Below are 16,815 nucleotides of genomic sequence, written 5' to 3' on the forward strand. Positions count from 1 at the left end.
ACCCTAATTTTCTCTCTCAGTCCATTTCCTGATCTGTACAGAAATATTGCAGAACAAATTTTCCTTCCTGTTTTCTCAGGGAATTAGACAACTGGAACTAGATTATACAAAAAAAATTTCCACTGCAAAAAAGTGAAATGTTTTTGGGAGTAGTGAGGAAAATCTTCACTCCCTCCCTCACTGCCCCTCATGTAGGAGCATCAAGTTTTAGTGAGAAAAGCATAGGGAATGCTCTGAATTTAAATCTTGACTGGATTATTTGCTACTCTGATTTCCCTAGACAAATGCTCTGTTCCAAGATGGCAGTATAATTACCGCCCAGATATTGCCCAGCACTATTATTTCCAACCTCAGAATAAGACAAAGCTACTTTAGAGAAATCCTCATCAGTGGATTATTCAAACTAACACAATGTCATAGGAAGAGCTGAGGGACTGGAATCAGAAGAACTATATTTGAATCCTGACTCAACCACCTTAGGCAAACTGTGTAACCTCTGGGCCTCAAGGTCATTATCTGTAAAATGAAGGATTTAGAAATGTTAGTAATTAGACTAACATCCCTCTAGCAATCTACCAATGATCTTGGTCCACATTTGGGCCTACCATTTTTTGAGTGTGTGTTTTCTCCATTCCCCTTCATGACACAAGTCTTCTTATTGGGGTCTGAAGGATGGATTTGTGTGTCCTTTCTCAGTTGCAATTTATAAGCCTGAAAAACTCTTTTACTCTTCCTATGTACTTTGGCCAATCAAGACTCGCTTCCCCCATCATTCTGTACAAGAGAAAATGTGTTCTAAAACCCTCTTGTCCATAACCTCCCTTAATATTTCTCTGCAGATAAGAGCTTGCCAAGAGAAAACATTCACAAGCAATGGCATTATTTTGTAGGATGAGAGAATAATATGAAGGAACCAAGGACAAAGGATAATTTATTCTCGACAAAGTCAACACCTTTGCTTTGCACCAGCTCTTGCAGTTAAAAAAACCCAGTTGTTAATTGGGCTTGCTTTATGAAAAGCTCATTAGCATCCCTATATAACTAAAATGCACAGCTCCAGAGTTAATTGCAATCCTGCACTGCGGTGAACAACGACAGTGATGACATTTGCATATTGTACATAAAATTAAAAATACATGTCAGATAGGTGCTCCTGTTATTTTTCTTCACCAAAAAAGAGTCCGCCTTGAATCCCATTGCATTCACAGAAATAATGGGGAAGATTTTTGAATTTGAATGGAAATCATATGTATAGTATGAGCTTTAGAAAGGCAGGGAGCCTACAAAAGATTTGAGGAAACCAAATATGAAATATTCTATAGTCCCAACCACAACAGCTGGGATCTTCCCCCAAGGCTAGAGATATGTCATCCTGTACTGGATGTGTAGCGTGTTCATCCAGCATCTTTCATCTAAGATTTTCAACTGATTCTGTAAGGACAAATCTTAGAGTAGAAAATTTGTCAACCCATTTTCCCCAAGTATGTCAAGCTTCTTTATGAACTAAATAGAATAGATGGACTGTAGTTGGTACAATGAACTTTGGGTCATATGGTGGAAAGACTGCTGGAGTCCAACTTTTCACCAGTGTTTTCCTAGGTTCAGAGTGGTCAAAATTCTGGTTTTAAATTTTAGTAATACTGTAGTAATTACTATATTTGTATGACCTTTGACCAAAGTTTTCTCATCTATATAGTTTAACTCAATCTCTAAAGTTCCTTCCAGTTCTAAATGTATACTTCTAGTCATTTCCCATGTAAATCCTTCCTGTTAATGAAGTCAAGGATGGGAAAACACATTATGAGTAAAAGCAGCATTGCTTATTATAAGGCCCATCTTTTCTCTTCACCAGAGCTTGACAACCTTAAATTACTATAAAAAAGTGAGTTATCATTTACTTTATTTAGTTAGTTTTATCTCTGTTTCACTTGAGAAAGAAAATGAGAATCAGAGAAGTTAATTAGATTTGCTCAGGGTCACGAAGTTGGTAACAGAGCTGAGACTCAAATTCATGTCTTCTAAATCCCAGTCCCATGCTTTCAGTAACAGAGTCTGCTGTTGATCCAAGCTTCCTCCCTCCTTGGAGGATTCTTAATCTGGGACAAACTCTTGAAATAAAGTCGTAATTGCTTATTAAAAAAGAAAGAAGACTGGAATTTATATAGGACTTTGAGATGTGCAAAGTACTTTCCAGGTATTATTTCATTTGATCTTCACATAACCAGGGACTGGCCAGTGGGGGATACAGTCCTCAGAGTACACTGCCCATGTTATGAGGATTGGGCCCCACTGGCCATTCCTCCATTAAACTCACAATAACTTTGTGAAATAAACACTACAAGAACTCAATCTCTATTATTCTCAATTTAGAGATAAGGAAAAGAGGCTTCGAATGGGGAGGTGATTTGCCTATAGGGACAAAACCACTAAGTGTTAGAGGCAGGATTTGAACCTGCAACTCATAATTGTTTAACCATTCTATTATGTTACCTTTCAGGCCTGATATATACATAATCAAAAGTATGGACGATAGAAGTCAGCAAGCAAAAAGAATTAAGTTCCTTTTTTGGCCAAAGGTATATAATTCATTCCATTTAAATATTTATGAAGTATCCACTACACACTAACCACTTCTGAAGATTCCCTTTTTTGGGGGGTGGGTAGAGCAGTAAGTCACAGACTTATGATTTCATCAATATTGGAAATTTGTATTATGGAAACTTCCTCTTAACTCATCAGCAACTTATAGTCTTAAAGGTTTATGAGGCATTGAGATCATTAATAACTTGTTCACTCAGCAGATAGTATAACCCAAGTTCTTGAGCCATTATGCTGGCTCTTCACTAGAAATTTGAAGCGGAGTAAGATATAGTCTCCCCTAAAGGAATGGATAGTGTTAATAAAGGGGAAAGATTTTATACATATACATATATATATACATACACAAATAACTAAAATGCATTATGTTTAAATGTCACTAACAAGAGACTATAAAATTTCAAGAGAGGGAGAGATCATTTTTAGCCAGAAAAATCAGGGAAGTCTTTATGGAGAACAGTCAGAAATGGATTTTAAAGGATGGGCAAGATTTTAAAAACAAAAATGGAGTGCAAATTAGAGGGAAGCATTCAGGCGGAGGGAACAGCATAGAAAAAAGTACAGAGCTAGTAAAGTCCCAGTCATCTTCAGCACAGTTCTATATATGTGTGTGTGTGTGTGTGTGTGTATATATATATATATATATATATATATATATACACATATATATGTGTGTGTATTTTATATATATATACATATATATATAAACACTTATATGTGAATCCATATATATATATATATATATATATATATATATATAATGTATACATATACAGATCCATTGTTCTTCTGTCATTTTCAGTCATGTCCAACTCTTCGTGACCCCATTTGGGGTTTTCTTCATGAAGATACTAAAATGGTTTGCCATTCCCACAGAAGCTCAACAGGTCCTACCCTAGATTAGGCAGCAATAATTCAGATGAACATTTGGGGCAGAGATGTCCCACATTTCCTTTGAGCTATATAACTATATTTCACTCATAGAACACAGCACCTTCTTTGATGGGCAGTTCTTTACTAATATTTTGCAGGTCACACAATCGTTTCCAAAGTCCTTCAGAAAGACCTTGAGGATGTCCTTCCGTTGCTGCTTCTGACTTTCAAGTGAACACTTGCCTTGAGAGTGTTTCTGTAAAATAGTCTTTTAGGCAAATTATATTTTTGGCATTTGAGTAACGTGGCCAGCCCATCTGACTCACACTCTCTGTGGTAGAGTTTGAGTGTTTAGAATTTAACTCAAGAATGGACTACAAAAAAATATCCAGCATCTTATCTTGCCAAGTGATTTTTCAGAATCTTCCAAAGACAATTCAAACAGAAACAATTCCATTTCCTGGCATATCTCTGGTATACTTACTATCCAGATTTCAGAGACATACAACAATATGGTCAGCACAATGACTCTATAGTCATTTCAGTTTGGAACATTTCTCTTCCATGCTTTCCTTCAGAGTCTCCCAACAATGGACACTGAGCTGGCTCTGGCAATGTGACTCATCATCTACGTACATCCCTGGAAAGTATGCTGCCATAGCATTCAATATCTCTCCATTTTCTATAATATGTTAAACATTATCCAGATATGGATAATGTAGAGCTTGCTGGTGGAGAACCTGTGCTTTCTTGGTATCATTAGGCCAAAATGAATACAAGCAACAGAAAATCAATCCATTCCTTGTTGCATCTCATCCTCAAAGACTTCAATAAATGCACAATCATTTGTGAGCAAAAAGTTACATACTAACTCTCCCTCCACTTTGTCTCATAGCCTTTTCAAGTTAAAGAATTTAGGGTCAATGTGGTAACTGACCTTAATGCTGTTTTTCATCTTTTTGAGGGTGTCTGACAATATTGCTGAAAACATCATGTTAAAAATCACAGAACCAAGTACATCACTTTCCATTAATATTTGGAAAAGTGCAAGAGCATCATCATTATCCAGAACCCATGTAAGAGTGCCATCATGAAATTAATATATAATACTGATAAACTTCCCCATGCAATTAAATTTTGCCATAATTTTTCATGAGCTCTAATGAGTGAACAATATATCAAAGATCTTGGTAAGGTTGACAACCATGTCCAGACCTCTTTTCTGCTTTTGGCATTTTTCCTGGATTTGTCAGGCATATAAACCTGACACCATATGAACTATTTCTCAGCCCTTTCTGAAGTCACACTGACTCTTTGATAAATATCTGTCTTCTAGATGAAGGATCAGCCTATTAGGAAGGCCTCTGACAAGAGCTGTGACTAGGAGAAAGACTTCTCTGTAATTGTCCCAGAATATTTTTTTTCTTTTACTTTTATAGAGATAGACAATGGATACATCCTTGAACTCCCAGGGAATATAATTTCTTCTTGGCATATAACACAGAAAATTTTAGTCAGTTTTTGTATAAGCAATGGACCCCTTCCTTTATAAATGTCAGCTGAAATAAAATCAGTATCAGATGCTTTGCCACATGAGAGGAGCCAATGGCATTCAAAACCTGTTCTCCAGTTGGAAGTTCACCTAAAGAAAGATTGACTTCAACCTGAGATGTATAGTCAATGCTATCAGCATTGATTGATGATGATCTGTTGAGAACACTTTGGAAGATTTCAGCCCATCTCTCCAGGATCATGTCCTTTTCACTAATGAATTGTGGCTCCAACAGCTGAGGTGCATCATATTCTTTGACCCATCTTCAGAACACCATAAAAGCACTTTGGATTGTTACTATCCACATAAAACTGAATTTCAACTGTTTTCTTACTGAGCCAAGATTTTTGCTTTCTAAACTTCTTTTGAATTTTATTTTTGAGGAAGTTAAACACTACCTTCTTAGAGACAAATGAATTATCCTTCTGGAAAACTCTCTGGAGTGCTCGTTTTTTGTTTAGCAAATTCTGAATTTCTCCATCATTTTTGTCAAACCGATCTTGATATTTATCAGTATTCTAATCCAGATGAGTAAATGCAGTGCTCTGAAAATCAGCCACTTTTCTATATCATTGTTTCCAATTATGTGTTGGCTCAGTTTCTCCCCTAAGTTAGCAACAAACTTTCTGTTTGGAAAAAGTCCTCTAATCTGATGATATAAAGTCTTATGATAATTGTCTTGCCTTTGGGCCACTACTTTTGTTGAATGCAATATTTAGATTGGAGAGGATAAGTCTATGGTCAGTCCAGCACTCTGTACCACACATGGCCTTTATTATTCTCACACCCTATTTGTCTCTGCTGTGAGAGTTCATTCATGAAATCTTATTGCATTTAAACAGAAGAAGTATTGGGGGTGAGGTTATGAAATGCGTAAGTCTTCAGTAGCAAGTGACCAGTGCTGTTACTATTTACAACACCATATTTCCCAAGGTCTCCCTGTCACATCTGGTTGTCTTTGCCTCCTATTAAAGTCATCCAGAATTACAAATGTGTCCTCTTTTCACCCATTGATGATGAGGTCTTTTAATATTCTTAATAAAAAATTTTCTTTGACTTTATCAAGGTTTGTCATGATGGGAGCATATACACTAATGATAATGGCAAGTGGCAATTGCATTTCATAAGTCTGTCATTCATTTTATTTTTGTCAGGCATAAGAGCTTATTGATTAAATTAGCTTTGATTGCAAAACTTATATTAGCTTCACAGCGCTCTCCTTCATTGCAGATACTCCTGAAAAAAAAACGCGTATCCAGTTCTGACTTTGGTAAGCTGGCCTTCACTTTCCAGCCTTGTTTTACTCAGGACTGCTATTTAAATGATACCTGCCGAGTTCTCTTGCAACAAATGCTGTTTGTTCATATCTATAAATATAAGTACTGAAGAGATGACAAGAGAAAGAGAGAAAGATAAAGAAAAAGAGAAAGAGATAGAGGGAGGAAGAGAGGGGAGAGAAAAATGGACAGACAGACAGACAGAGACTCAGAGATAGAGACAAAGACAGAGACAGAGAGAAAGAGAGACAGAAATAGACAGAGAGACAGAGACAGAGAGAGAGAGAGAGAGAGAAGAGAGACAGGCAGACAGAGACAGAGAGAGAGAGAAAGAGAGAGAGAAGAGAGAGAGAGAGAGAGAAACTGAAATGAAAACAAATGCCCATCTACTGGACAATAGTTGAATAATTCTAATTAGAAAAATTTAAAGAAAACTTTCAGAAGGGATGCAGACTAAAACAGAAACAGGAATACAATGTACACAATGATCATCACCATCCCAACTCTGAGCAAAGAAATGCCCAATCCCGGTTTTGGAGGCCTCTTGTCTCTTGGCAGAAAGGTTTTACAAATTCCTATTTAGAGTAAATCCCTGAGGGAGTCTTTTACCTGGTATATAGTTAGTATTTAATAAATGCTTGTTGATAGGATGAGGTGTATGCTATTTGAAATGGCCATTCATTGATTTACTTAGATTAACTGCATTTCCTTGTTGCAAGAAAGTATGTTATTGTGTATGTTGTGGGCAGGCAGAGTTTCACTGAAAAATGATGACAGTAATTCTTTTTAAAGATATCACTATACTTTTTTTTTTAATTGAAAAGGCTGGCTTAGAAGGCCTTCAAGATCCTTTTAGATTCAGTGTAGCAAAGATTGAAAGGTGAGGGGTGAACTCCATATAGTCTTGTTTTCCTTCAATAAGTCGGTATTTGCAAGACCTGGGAAATGACCAGTTTCATATTCCTTTTTTTTTTTAAATTATTAAATGTATTTTTTAACATTCATTTTGGATTCCAGTTTTTTTTCCTCTTTCTTCCTTTCCTCCCGCACCCATTGAGAAAGCAAATAATATGATATTCTACAGCATATTCATTTTAAACAATTCTTCTTACTTTCTCCAGAAATATTGACTGCTGATCTTAAAAGGCCTAATTTCCTGTTGTTGGGTCTGGACCTGTTCCCTCCTCCCTTCCCACCTTTCCTGTGCCCTCCCTCCCACCCCCAGCTGGGAAAGGATCGTCTCTAAGGCTGACCTTAGCCCGCGACTCTCGGGTGGCAAAGGGCACCGAGTCGGGCCCAGTGTAATTTTGCCCCTCTCCCTGACACATGACACCATCCTCTGCCCTTCTGCAGCGAGCTGCCTGCTCACCAGCCTGTGAGTCACCACATGGAGGGCCCAGGGGTTCCAAGAAAAAGCAGCATTGTCTCCTGGCTGTAAATTATGAATTATGTTTGTGGGTTTCTTTTCGTCGCTCCGCTCCCGGGCTCACTCTTGTTTGGCTGGCACAAGAACGCCCTCCCCGAGCTAGAAAGGGCTGTTTATCTCAGCTCGCTGCTATTTGCTGATATGGGGCTCATTTCGTTGCTTTGCACAGCCCCAGAAAGGAAGGAGTTTGTAATTCCCCTGATGCTACATTAAACTTATCTGTGCTAAATATGTCTGAAACACCCAAACTGCTTTCAGACTAAGCCAAGCTCAACAAATGACTCACTCTTGAGCACACAGGCGGGGGAAAAACAACAATCCACCTAATTAGGGATTTCTTGTCAGGGTTGCCCTGGAGATTTCACTTTAAGACTGAGCTGCTCTTTACCTGGGGTTTGGGGGTCCTAGAGAAAGTGGAGAGATGGGACGGCTAAGGTGGGGGGGCAGGGAATCATCATGGGAGGGCCTTTTTTCAGGGAGACTCAGAATCTGTTCTTTTAAGGCAGGGACTACAAGAAAGTATGTTTATATTGGTAATCTTGGTGATAATCATAATTGTAACATTACAAAATTGGAGGACATGAACAAATACAAATATAACAATACAAAATGGCAGTCTTATTATATTACATTCTATTATTATTATATTCTATTATATTCTTATTATTATTATATCCAGTAGTATGGACAACTCATTGCATTTTACTACTAGTATATAGACAGATATAATCATAGAAATATGGTTATATATATATATACATTTCTATGGTTATATCTGTCTATAAACTTATATATATATATATATACATTTCTATGGTTATATCTGTCTATAAACTTATATATATATATTTCTATGGTTATATCTGTCTATATACATATATATATATACTACTATATACATATATATATATACACACACATATATTTCTATAGTTATATCTGTCTATATACATATATATACATTTCTATGGTTATATCTGTCTATAAACTTATATATATACATTTCTATGGTTATATTTGTCTATATACATATATATATTTCTATAGTTATATCTGTCTATATACATATATATATATACATTTCTATAGTTATATCTGTCTATATACATATATATACATTTCTATGGTTATATCTGTCTATATACATATATATATACATTTCTATGGTTATATTTGTCTATATACATATATATATTTCTATAGTTATATCTGTCTATATACATATATATATATATATATATACATTTCTATGGTTATATCTGTCTATAAACTTATATATATACATTTCTATGGTTATATCTGTCTATAAACTTATATATATACATTTCTATGGTTATATCTGTCTATATACATATATATATATATACATTTCTATGGTTATATCTGTCTATAAACTTATATATATATACATTTCTATGGTTATATTTGTCTATATACATATATATATTTCTATAGTTATATCTGTCTATATACATATATATATACATTTCTATGGTTATATCTGTCTATATACATATATATACATTTCTATAGTTATATCTGTCTATATACATATATATATATACATATATACATTTCTATGGTTATATCTGTCTATAAACTTATATATATACATTTCTATGGTTATATCTGTCTATAAACTTATATATATATACATTTCTATGGTTATATCTGTCTATAAACTTATATATATACATTTCTATGGTTATATCTGTCTATAAACTTATATATATATACATTTCTATGGTTATATCTGTCTATAAACTTATATATATACATTTCTATGGTTATATCTGTCTATATACATATATATATATATACATTTCTATGGTTATATTTGTCTATATACATATATATACACACACACATATATTTCTATAGTTATATCTATCTATATACATATATATACATTTCTATGGTTATATCTGTCTATATACATATATATACACACACATATATATTTCTATAGTTATATCTGTCTATATACATATATATACATTTCTATGGTTATATCTGTCTATATACACACACACACACACACATATATATATATATATATACATTTCTATGGTTATATCTGTCTATATACATATATATATACATTTCTATGGTTATATTTGTCTATATACATATATATATATTTCTATAGTTATATCTGTCTATAAACTTATATATATACATTTCTATGGTTATATCTGTCTATAAACTTATATATATACATTTCTATGGTTATATCTGTCTATAAACTTATATATATATACATTTCTATGGTTATATTTGTCTATATACATATATATACACACACACATATATTTCTATAGTTATATCTATCTATATACATATATATACATTTCTATGGTTATATCTGTCTATATACACACACACACACACACATATATATATATATTTCTATGGTTATATCTGTGTATATATATATATATATATATATATATATATATATATATATATATATATATATATATATATATATATATATATATATATACATTTCTATGGTTATATTTGTCTATATACATATATATATTTCTATAGTTATATCTGTCTATATACATATATATATATATATACATTTCTATGGTTATATCTGTCTATATACATATATATACATTTCTATGGTTATATCTGTCTATAAACTTATATATATATATATATACATTTCTATGGTTATATCTGTCTATAAACTTATATATATATATTTCTATGGTTATATCTGTCTATATACATATATATACATTTCTATGGTTATATCTATCTATATACATATATATATATACACACACATATATTTCTATAGTTATATCTGTCTATATACATATATATACATTTCTATGGTTATATCTGTCTATAAACTTATATATATACATTTCTATGGTTATATTTGTCTATATACATATATATATTTCTATAGTTATATCTGTCTATATACATATATATATATACATTTCTATAGTTATATCTGTCTATATACATATATATACATTTCTATGGTTATATCTGTCTATATACATATATATATACATTTCTATGGTTATATTTGTCTATATACATATATATATTTCTATAGTTATATCTGTCTATATACATATATATATATATATATATACATTTCTATGGTTATATCTGTCTATAAACTTATATATATACATTTCTATGGTTATATCTGTCTATAAACTTATATATATACATTTCTATGGTTATATCTGTCTATATACATATATATATATATACATTTCTATGGTTATATCTGTCTATAAACTTATATATATATACATTTCTATGGTTATATTTGTCTATATACATATATATATTTCTATAGTTATATCTGTCTATATACATATATATATACATTTCTATGGTTATATCTGTCTATATACATATATATACATTTCTATAGTTATATCTGTCTATATACATATATATATATATACATATATACATTTCTATGGTTATATCTGTCTATAAACTTATATATATACATTTCTATGGTTATATCTGTCTATAAACTTATATATATATACATTTCTATGGTTATATCTGTCTATAAACTTATATATATACATTTCTATGGTTATATCTGTCTATAAACTTATATATATATACATTTCTATGGTTATATCTGTCTATAAACTTATATATATACATTTCTATGGTTATATCTGTCTATATACATATATATATATATACATTTCTATGGTTATATTTGTCTATATACATATATATACACACACACATATATTTCTATAGTTATATCTATCTATATACATATATATACATTTCTATGGTTATATCTGTCTATATACATATATATACACACACATATATATTTCTATAGTTATATCTGTCTATATACATATATATACATTTCTATGGTTATATCTGTCTATATACACACACACACACACACATATATATATATATATATACATTTCTATGGTTATATCTGTCTATATACATATATATATACATTTCTATGGTTATATTTGTCTATATACATATATATATATTTCTATAGTTATATCTGTCTATAAACTTATATATATACATTTCTATGGTTATATCTGTCTATAAACTTATATATATACATTTCTATGGTTATATCTGTCTATAAACTTATATATATATACATTTCTATGGTTATATTTGTCTATATACATATATATACACACACACATATATTTCTATAGTTATATCTATCTATATACATATATATACATTTCTATGGTTATATCTGTCTATATACACACACACACACACACATATATATATATATATTTCTATGGTTATATCTGTGTATATATATATATATATATATATATATATATATATATATATACATTTCTATGGTTATATTTGTCTATATACATATATATATTTCTATAGTTATATCTGTCTATATACATATATATATATATACATTTCTATGGTTATATCTGTCTATATACATATATATACATTTCTATGGTTATATCTGTCTATAAACTTATATATATACATTTCTATGGTTATATCTGTCTATAAACTTATATATATATATACATTTCTATGGTTATATCTGTCTATAAACTTATATATATACATTTCTATGGTTATATCTGTCTATATACATATATATACATTTCTATGGTTATATCTGTCTATAAACTTATATATATACATTTCTATGGTTATATCTGTCTATAAACTTATATATATATACATTTCTATGGTTATATCTGTCTATAAACTTATATATATACATTTCTATGGTTATATTTGTCTATATACATATATATACACACACACATATATATTTCTATAGTTATATCTATCTATATACATATATATACATTTCTATGGTTATATCTGTCTATATACATATATATACACACACATATATATTTCTATAGTTATATCTGTCTATATACATATATATACATTTCTATGGTTATATCTGTCTATACACACACACACACACACACACACATATATATATATATATATACATTTCTATGGTTATATCTGTCTATATACATATATATATACATTTCTATGGTTATATTTGTCTATATACATATATATATATTTCTATAGTTATATCTGTCTATAAACTTATATATATACATTTCTATGGTTATATCTGTCTATAAACTTATATATATACATTTCTATGGTTATATCTGTCTATAAACTTATATATATATACATTTCTATGGTTATATTTGTCTATATACATATATATACACACACACATATATTTCTATAGTTATATCTATCTATATACATATATATACATTTCTATGGTTATATCTGTCTATATACACACACACACACACATATATATATATATTTCTATGGTTATATCTGTCTATATATATATATATATATATATATATATATATATATATATATATATATATATATATATATATATATATACATTTCTATGGTTATATTTGTCTATATACATATATATATTTCTATAGTTATATCTGTCTATATACATATATATATATATATATATATACATTTCTATGGTTATATCTGTCTATATACATATATATACATTTCTATGGTTATATCTGTCTATAAACTTATATATATACATTTCTATGGTTATATCTGTCTATAAACTTATATATATATACATTTCTATGGTTATATCTGTCTATAAACTTATATATATACATTTCTATAGTTATATCTGTCTATATACATATATATACATTTCTATGGTTATATTTGTCTATATACATATATATACACACACACATATATTTCTATAGTTATATCTATCTATATACATATATATACATTTCTATGGTTATATCTGTCTATATACATATATATACACACACATATATATTTCTATAGTTATATCTGTCTATATACATATATATACATTTCTATGGTTATATCTGTCTATATACACACACACACACACACACACATATATATATATATATATATATATATATATATATATATATATATATATATATATATACATTTCTATGGTTATATCTGTCTATATACATATATATATACATTTCTATGGTTATATTTGTCTATATACATATATATATATTTCTATAGTTATATCTGTCTATAAACTTATATATATACATTTCTATGGTTATATCTGTCTATAAACTTATATATATACATTTCTATGGTTATATCTGTCTATAAACTTATATATATATACATTTCTATGGTTATATTTGTCTATATACATATATATACACACATATATATTTCTATAGTTATATCTATCTATATACATATATATACATTTCTATGGTTATATCTGTCTATATACACACACACACACACATATATATATATATTTCTATGGTTATATCTGTCTATATATATATATATATACATTTCTATGGTTATATTTGTCTATATACATATATATATTTCTATAGTTATATCTGTCTATATACATATATATATATACATATATATATATATATATATATATATATATATATACATTTCTATGGTTATATCTGTCTATATACATATATATACATTTCTATGGTTATATCTGTCTATATACATATATATACATTTCTATGGTTATATCTGTCTATATACATATATATACATTTCTATGGTTATATCTGTCTATAAACTTATATATATACATTTCTATGGTTATATCTGTCTATAAACTTATATATATACATTTCTATGGTTATATCTGTCTATAAACTTATATATATACATTTCTATAGTTATATCTGTCTATATACATATATATACATTTCTATGGTTATATCTGTCTATATACATATATATATATACATTTCTATGGTTATATCTGTCTATATACATATATATACACACACACATATATTTCTATAGTTATATCTATCTATATACATATATATACATTTCTATGGTTATATCTGTCTATATACACACACACACACACATATATATATATATTTCTATGGTTATATCTGTCTATATATATATATATATACATTTCTATGGTTATATTTGTCTATATACATATATATATTTCTATAGTTATATCTGTCTATATACATATATATATATATATATATATATACATTTCTATGGTTATATCTGTCTATATACATATATATACATTTCTATGGTTATATCTGTCTATAAACTTATATATATACATTTCTATGGTTATATCTGTCTATAAACTTATATATATATACATTTCTATGGTTATATCTGTCTATAAACTTATATATATACATTTCTATAGTTATATCTGTCTATATACATATATATACATTTCTATGGTTATATTTGTCTATATACATATATATACACACACATATATTTCTATAGTTATATCTATCTATATACATATATATACATTTCTATGGTTATATCTGTCTATATACATATATATATACACACATATATTTCTATAGTTATATCTGTCTATATACATATATATACATTTCTATGGTTATATCTGTCTATATACATATATATATATATACACATTTCTATGGTTATATTTGTCTATATACATATATATATTTCTATAGTTATATCTGTCTATATACATATATATATATATACATTTCTATGGTTATATCTGTCTATAAACTTATATATATACATTTCTATGGTTATATCTGTCTATAAACTTATATATATACATTTCTATGGTTATATCTGTCTATAAACTTATATATATACATTTCTATGGTTATATCTGTCTATATACATATATATATATACATTTCTATGGTTATATTTGTCTATATACATATACACACACACATATATTTCTATGGTTATATCTGTCTATATACATATATATACATTTCTATGGTTATATCTGTCTATATACATATATATATATATATACATTTCTATGGTTATATCTGTCTATAAACTTATGTATATACATTTCTATGGTTATATCTGTCTATAAACTTATATATATACATTTCTATGGTTATATCTGTCTATAAACTTATATATATATACATTTCTATGGTTATATCTGTCTATATACATATATATATATATATACATTTCTATGGTTATATTTGTCTATATACATATACACACACACACATATATTTCTATGGTTATATCTGTCTATATACATATATATACATTTCTATGGTTATATCTGTCTATAAACTTATATATATACATTTCTATGGTTATATCTGTCTATAAACTTATATATATACATTTCTATGGTTATATCTGTCTATAAACTTATATATATACATTTCTATGGTTATATCTGTCTATAAACTTATATATATATACATTTCTATGGTTATATCTGTCTATATACATATATATATATACATTTCTATGGTTATATTTGTCTATATACATATACACACACACACATATATTTCTATAGTTATATCTATCTATATACATATATATACATTTCTATGGTTATATCTGTCTATATACATATATATACACACACATATATTTCTATAGTTATATCTGTCTATATACATATATATACATTTCTATGGTTATATCTGTCTATATACATATATATATATATATATATATATATATATACATTTCTATGGTTATATTTGTCTATATACATATATATATTTCTATAGTTATATCTGTCTATATACATATATATATATATACATTTCTATGGTTATATTTGTCTATATACATATACACACACACACATATATTTCTATGGTTATATCTGTCTATATACATATATATACATTTCTATGGTTATATCTGTCTATAAACTTATATATATACATTTCTATGGTTATATCTGTCTATAAACTTATATATATACATTTCTATGGTTATATCTGTCTATAAACTTATATATATACATTTCTATGGTTATATCTGTCTATAAACTTATATATATACATTTCTATGGTTATATCTGTCTATAAACTTATATATATACATTTCTATGGTTATATCTGTCTATATACATATATATATACATTTCTATGGTTATATTTGTCTATATACATATACACACACACACATATATTTCTATAGTTATATCTATCTATATACATATATATACATTTCTATGGTTATATCTGTCTATATACATATAT

The sequence above is a fragment of the Sminthopsis crassicaudata genome, chromosome 6, assembly GCF_048593235.1.
Source record: "Sminthopsis crassicaudata isolate SCR6 chromosome 6, ASM4859323v1, whole genome shotgun sequence".
Classification (NCBI taxonomy): Eukaryota; Metazoa; Chordata; class Mammalia; order Dasyuromorphia; family Dasyuridae; genus Sminthopsis; species Sminthopsis crassicaudata.